Consider the following 7931-nt stretch of genomic DNA (forward strand, 5'->3'; position numbering starts at 1 on the left):
TCATAAAAAAAAAACCAGAAGCACCTCTAGGTGTAGACGATATGGGAACATTAATAAGGTTAGGGAACTCACGTGGTGCTAAAAACAAGAAGACTTAAAACTTGGACGATCACCACTGTTGGTATGCAGGAACTCTGGGGAGATTGGGTGCTAGCTGCTGTCATGGACGTGCAATCAAGAGATTCTAGCTTGAGAAAGGAGCGTGCTTGCCTCAGTGACATCATCATGCTGATGCTGCACTTCACGAAGCGTTCCAGCCTTCGATCTGGATGGTGGATGGTCCCGGACGGCTTCCAGATCCATGACAACAGCTCCCACCCGAACCTCCCAGCGTTTCTACATGCCAACAGTGGTGCCCTTCCCTTCTTTTTTTTAGCACCATGTGAGTTGCCTATCTTGCGCATTAATACATTTCTTATACCGTCTAAACTTCGAGGCGCTTCTCCTGTTCCTTTTTTGTTTCCACATTGTTAGTCAGCTTCTGCTCTTAGGATAGGCTTGCCCTGGCCGATGGCCTTATGGAACTTTGTTTTTATAGTTAAAGATTTGGGACTTCTGCCACTTAGTAATTTTTATTATTTTGGATAGCCTTGTGAGCATTGAGTGTGAAATCCTATGCACCTATTCTCCACTAGTTGTTGTTGACTTCAGGTCGTGGCTAAAGCAACCCAGGTTTGGAGGAAAGAACGAAGGTTGTGTTTCGATCTTGTACAATTTTTGTTATCTTCGACTTTGGACTGCCAGACCTTCCCATTCCACCGCTTTCAGAAGTCTTAAAAAGATCTCAGTTTTGGAGCTTTCCATGACCTGCAGGTGGGACGACAAAATGTTCATACACAGACCTTCCAAATATTTCATATCAAGCCAACTAGACCTTGTCTTCAGGTCATAAAAAAAAAGAAACAGGAGAAGCGCCTCTAAGTGTAGACTGTATGGGAAATTTAATAATGCACAAGTTTGGCTAATAAGGCTCCATGGAAGATCACCACTGATGGCATGCAGGAGATCTGGGGAGTTCTGGTGCTAGCCACCGTCATGGACGTGGAAGGCTGCCGGGACCATCCACCATCCCAATCAAGGGCTTCTAGCTTGAGAAAGGAGCGTGCTTGTCATTTTCCGGCACTGGGCAGGCTCAGAAATGCATTGCATTTTCCTCCAGTGACATCACGCCGACGCTGTGGTTCATGAAGTGTTCCAGCCTTCGACCTGTATGGTGGATGGTCCTGGCCAGCTTCCACCTCCATGGCAGCTACCACCCAAGGGCGGACTGACCATTTGGAAACTCGGGCACTGCCCAAGGGCCCGGGGTCAGCAGGGGGCCCCATGAGATGCCCCTGGTACCTTTTTCATAGGCTTTGAGTTTGGGCAAGGACACAGGGACCCCATGATCCCCTATTGCCCGGGGGCCCCATGAGTTGTCAGTTCGCCCCTGCTACCACCCGAACCTTCCAGCTTTCCTGCATACCAACAGTGGTGATCTTCCCTTCCCTTCTTGTTTTTAGCACCATGTGAGTTGCCTAACTTGCGTATTAGTACATTTCTCATACCGTCTACACTTAGAGGCGCTTCTCCTGTTTCTTTTTTGTTTCCACATTGCTAGTCAGTTTTTGCACTTAGGATAGGCTTGCCCTGGTTGATGGACTTATGGAACTTTGTTTTTATAGCTAACAAAGATTTAGGATTTCTGCCACTTAGTAATTTTTATTATTTTGGATAGCCTTGTGAGCATTGAGTGTGAAATCCTATGCACCTATTCTCCACTAGTTGTTGTTGACTTCAGGTCGTGGCTAAAGCAACCCAGGTTTGGAGGAAAGGACGAAGGTTGTGTTTCGATCTCGTACAACTTTCGTTATCTTTGACTTTGAACTGCCAGAGCTTCCCCTTCCACCGCTTTCAGAAGTCTTAAAAAGATCTCAGTTTTGGAGCTTTCCATGACCTGCAGGTGGGACGACAAAATGTTCATACGCAGACCTTCCAAATATTTCATATCAAGCCAACTAGACTTCGTCTTCTCCACAGCGGGATCCCTCCGACAGAGGTGGGAACGTGAAGTTCTGGAGCTGAAAGCCAAGTTTACGTTTTATTATATACAAAGCAACCGAAAATATGAACACAACAGACTCCGAACCCCAGTGATCTCCTGGACTTTCCATAAACAAGAACTGGAGTCTCAATAACGTTTTCAAAGAGTATCGCAAAAACATTTCCTTGGAAAATAGATGAAAGGAGGCATTTAAAAAGGGACACCGACTCCTTTTATTCTTTTTAGATGTTATTTAATTGTTCTGTTAGTACATGGGAAGAAAAAAAAATACATTCTAAACATTAAAGAAAAGTACAATGATAAGAAAATGGAACCCCAGGTAGGTAGGCGCAGGAACAACTGATATATGAAATATCTATGTGTTACATTTTGTACAGTAAATTATCATTATCTGACTAATTATCCACTTTGTAATGGGTAACTTTTTACTTTTTTTTTCTTTTTAGTTTTTTTAAGTTGAACGAAAAGCAGATTTACCCCCTTCCAGTCCGGACGCTTTTACCCCCTTCCAGTCCGGACGCTTTTACCCCCTTCCAGTCCGGACGCTTTTACCCCCTTCCAGTCCGGACGCTTTTACCCCCTTCCAGTCCGGACGCTTTTACCCCCTTCCAGTCCGGACGCTTTTACCCCCTTCCAGTCCGGACGCTTTTACCCCCTTCCAGTCCAGGCCAATTTTCAGCTTTCAGTGCGATCACACTTTGAATGACAATTGCGCGGTCATGCCACACTGTACCCATATGAATTTTTTTGAGACAGATAAAACTTTATTTTGGTGGTATATATTAACCACTGGGATTTTTATTTTTTCTGCTATATAAATGAAAATGTCCAAAAATTTTGAAAAAAAAAATGTTTTTCTTATAAAATTTTGCAAATAAATAATATTTCATCATAAATCTTGGCCAAAATTTATTCGGTTATCTTTTTAGTAAAAAAAAAAAAAAAATAACCTAAAATTAGTTTATAACCAAAAATTATAATTTTTAAACTTTTTTTTTTTACATTTTTATTTTTTATTTTATTTTTACATACTGTCACCCTAGCAGTACAGTGTCACCATGGTGACACTGTGCTACTTGTGGGGGGTGATGAAGATTTTTTTTTCTTTTTTTACACTGATTGCTTTTATGCCCATAAAGGCTGTAAAAGCAATCATTTCTCCTTCTTTCTGGCTGCATTCTTGCAGGCATTGAGAAATACTGTGTGAGCTGTGATTGGTCACAGCTTGTCACATGGTACAAGGCTGTTGTGAATGGCCTTGTACCATATGACCTCTGTGATCATTCACAGATTTCACACGTAGTAAGCAATGATGTCAGAAGCAGGGGCGGACTGACCATTTGGAAACTCGGGCAGTGCCCCGAGGGCCCGGGGTCAGTAGGGGGCCCCATGAGATGCCCCTGGTACCTTTTTCATAGGCTTTTTGAGTTTGGGCAAGGACACAGGGGCCCTATGATCCCCTATTGCCCAGGGGCCCTATGAGTTGTCAGTCCGCCCCTGGTCAGAAGTGACATCTTGCTTACTACTCTGCATGTGATCATTGATTGGCCAATCAGTGATCACATGATCGGGACCTCACACAGAGGTCCCGTATGACGATCGGTGTTCCACTGTGTCTGGAGGACACAGCGGGCACTGGATCGCGGTGCTGCGCACTCCCAGGGAGCACGCACAAGCAGGGGGCGGGGAGGCCGTTTATAAACTGCCACCCGCCCCTGCACTGCCACCTTCCGGCCGTTTATATACAACGGCCGGATGGGAGGTGGTTAAAAGTCACAAATTAATGACCATCTTAATTACTAATACCAAATTAAATGTGTTTTTTTCAAAACAGTCTAGCTGAATTTGACCCGATATCGGCCTTTGCAATCAACTATACAGCAGAGCTTAGAATGAGAAGGAGAGGAGCAGCACAAGGAGCCAATCAGGCATGCTGAAAGAAGGAGAGAGCCGAGTGATAGACAGATGAGCTCATCCATCATTTGCTTCTCCTTTCACTGTCCAGTTACAGGCTGTGAGAGAGACATAATGCACGGCATTATGGAATCTGAAGACTGCCAAAGAATTCTGGGGTGCTATGTAGGGCCCGGTCAGAAAGTTGGGTCTTCATCAGAGGTCATGGGTCTTACAGCAGGACAATGACCCAAAGCACACATCCAAAAGCCCCCAAAAAGTTTCAGACAAAGCACTGGAGAGGACTGAACTGGTCAGCAACGAGTCCAGATCTCCATCCCATAGAGCTCCTGTGGAGAGATCTCAAAACAGAAGTTGGGCAAAGGAACCCTTCCAATCGGAGAGACCCGGAGCAGTTGGTGAGAGAAGAGCGATCCAAAATTCCAATAGAGAGGTGGAAGAAACGTATCGATGGTTCCAGGAAGAGAATGATTTCACTTAGTTATTTCCAAGGGGTGTGCCAGCAAATATTACATGGAGGGTGCCAATAATTTGGTCCCGTCCATTTCTGGAGTTTTGCGTGGATTTGGCTTTTCATTTTTCCACTTTTTTGTGTCACCAATACAAACCAAAGAAAGAAAAACACAAGAATGCCGAAACATTTGTCATTGCAACAATTTTTGGGGCGAAGTGGTACGTTATCTGAGAGAAATGTGGGGAGGGGGGAGATTTATGGCAATGACTGTAGTATATATTAGGGATGCACTGATAGCCTTTTTTGATTGGCAAGTACCAATAATTTCGGTCAAGTGCGTGCCGATGTCGGGTACCGATTGGCAGTGTGAATTGCATCAGTACAAAATGCATGGACTCAAATCGCACGGCAAAGAATAGCAATGCGATTTGAACACAAATGCGATTCCTGCCCAAGTCACATGCGGTTCCCCCACTGCTCCTGTGCGAACCGGGGCTGTCTAGCCCGTACTGTCATCCCTGCACCGAGAGGAGAAAAAAGCCGCGGGGATTTCAAATCCCTAGACCTGCGAAGCGGCTATGACAAGCCCGGGTTCACACAGGAGCAGTGGGGAAACCGCGTGCGATTCGGACAGGAATCCCGCTGGTGTTCAAATCGCATGCTATTCTTTGCGGTGCAATTTGCGTCCATACATTTTGTATTGATGCAAGTCGCACTGCAAAGTATCGGCGTCGGGTATCGGGAGCATTTTCACGAGTATGAGTGCTTGTTAAAATACTTGGTATCAGCAAGTATCGGTGCATCCTTAATATATATATATATATATTTTTTTTAGCTAAATAATGGCTTCACTGCGGTTGGCCAGTTCTGGGAGGGCGTCATATGACATCCTCCCAGAACGCGCCCTCCCGCGCTCCCCCGGCGATCTCGTGATGTGGTAAAAGGCCAATCACAGCACCCTTTTACCACGTGATCAGCTGTGTCCAATGACACAGCAGATCACCGGTAAATGCAGTTGCCGGTTATCGGCTGCACTTTCCTCGCGCTGTCACAGCATGAGGAAAGTACTGCCGATAACCGGCAATTGTCAGAGAAGGGATTGGCACCGATCATCAGGGCACTGATGATCGGTGCCCAGTAGTGCCACCCACCAGTGCCACTCACCTGTGCCCATCAGTGCCACCAACCAGTGCCACTCACCTGTGCCCACCAGTGCCACTCACCTGTGCCCACCAGTGCCACTCACCTGTGCCCACCAGTGCCACCAACCAGTGCCACTCACCTGTGCCCAGCAGTGCCACCCACCAGTGCCACTCACCTGTGCCCAGCAGTGCCACCCATCAGTGCCATCAGTACCACCCATCAGTGCCGCCCCTCAGTGCAGTGGTGTATTTAGGTTTCGTGCTGCCCTAGGCAACACAAAAATCCCCCATCACACAGAGGCCCTGACACGGACAAACACCCCCCTCCCGCACGATAGGAGCCTGATATTGACCAACAACACCCCACCCGAGAGAGCCTTCCACTACCACCGCCCCTCATACACTCACAACCCCCCCCCCACCCCAGCAACAGAGAGGACACTCACCTTCACAGCCCCGGACATCCCGGGAACAAGAGTCAGGCTCTGCATACTCCATCAAGCAGCCTGCAGCCTCTCTCAGATCCCACCTGGTCCCCATGCTGCGTTTGTCCTTTCTTCCATCCCTTCTTTCGGTGGGGGGGTGGTGGTTCTGCCCCCCTGAAAAATGCTGCTGCCCCCCTGAAAAAATGCCGCCCTAGGCAAATGCCTTGTTTGCCTTGTGGTAAATACACCCCTGCCTCAATGCCCATCATTGTTGCATATAAGTGCTGCCTCATCAGTGCCAGCTCATCAGTGCTGCCTACCCAAGCCACCTCTTCAGTGCCGCCTATCAGTGCTGCCTCATCAAGGCACATCAGTGAAGGAGAAAAATTACCTGTTTGCAAAATTTAATAGAAAAACTTTTTTCTTTTTTCCAAAATTTTACTCTTTTTTTGTTTATAGCACAAAAAATAAAACACCCAGCAGTGAGTAAACACCACCAAAAGAAAGCTCTATTTGTTTGAAAAAAATATTAAAAATTTCATATGGGTGCAGTGTTGCATGACCGCGCAATTGTCAAAGTACGACAGTGCTGAAAGCTGAAAATTGGCCCGGACAGGAAGGAGGTATAAGTGCCCGGTAGGGAATGGGTTAACAGAGAAAGGTGCAGACACAGTTCTGTAGACAGTGCTGCCATCCAGTGGCAGTAGAAGAGAAGACACCCAGGAATGTGCCGCCATGCAGTGAGTGCACCTGGAGTCTTAGTCTGGGCTGGTTCCAGTGAATCTTCCTCCTGTATTTGGAGGAAGACTCGACACACATGAGCTGTCACACATTGGCCCAATCCCATCCATAAATACTATACAGGATCCTCTTTCATTTCCCAGCGGAAGTGACTGTGGCTATTCTCGGCAGTGCCAGCTGTTGCCATCTGTCCGACTGAAGCCAGATCACCCCATGGAGATATGGTGACATGAGGACGCTCGTATATGAGGACGCTGACCCCACCATCGCTGTGTGACTCAACTACCTCCAAATACAGATCCCAGCTTGCCTAGCCTGTTCTTCAAAAGCTGCTGAGTAACTAAAGAGTGAAAAGGAGTTCAGTTCAACTTTGGATCTTCACCCTGAAGGGCACGATGGGCTGGCCTGCCTCCCCCTCTCCCTATTTATTTTAATGTACGGAGGTGCACAAAAACCTGATAAGTGTACAAAAACGGTGCAAGTGCAAAAACACCAACACAAAAAAAATTGCTTTTAGGGGTGTGCATTTAGTCCACCCCCCGAAAGGGGTAGGACCTCTACCCTGATCCCTCAGGGTGCAAGGCAACTGACAGGGACAAAGGGTTTCCGACATGATCCAGCTGGCCAAAAGGCCTGGCAGACCCCTTTCTTTGTGGTCAGCAGAAGCCGACCACCAAGTACTTGGTCGAGAGGCTCTCCCCTCCCCAAGGATCGATTTGTGCTGCACTTTTGCAATTCTCTCCAAGGTGGGAATTGCTCCCCACCCCCTGCATGGGTGCAAATTAGCTGCAGGGCATAGGTAGTGAGAGCCCTACGCAACATCTGCACGTGTATGGGAAACCCCACATGTGCAGAAAGACTGCAATCAAGGACTACACTGGGGGAGGGGGGACCTCTTGGGAGGTGATCTTTACTTTCTTTGCTTAAAGTGGAAATTCACTGGAAGTAGAGGATGCTGGGTAATAGGAGGGATACAGGATAAAGGGGAAGCTCAGAACTAGGTGTACATTTTTGAAATTAAAAGTTAAAGTTGAACTGGGCTCATTTTAACTCTTTAGCTACTCAACAGATTTTGAAGGACAAGCTAGGCAGGCTGGGATCTGTAGTTGGAGATAGTTGGGTCACACAGGAATGATGGGGTCAGTGTCCTCATATACGAGGATCCTCATGTCACCGTATCTCTCAGATGAACTTCCCGGGGCAGGGGCGGA

The sequence above is a fragment of the Staurois parvus genome, unplaced genomic scaffold (genome assembly GCF_062004578.1).
Source record: "Staurois parvus isolate SC_StPar_1 unplaced genomic scaffold, SC_StPar_1.0 ptg001000l, whole genome shotgun sequence".
NCBI lineage: Eukaryota > Metazoa > Chordata > Amphibia > Anura > Ranidae > Staurois > Staurois parvus.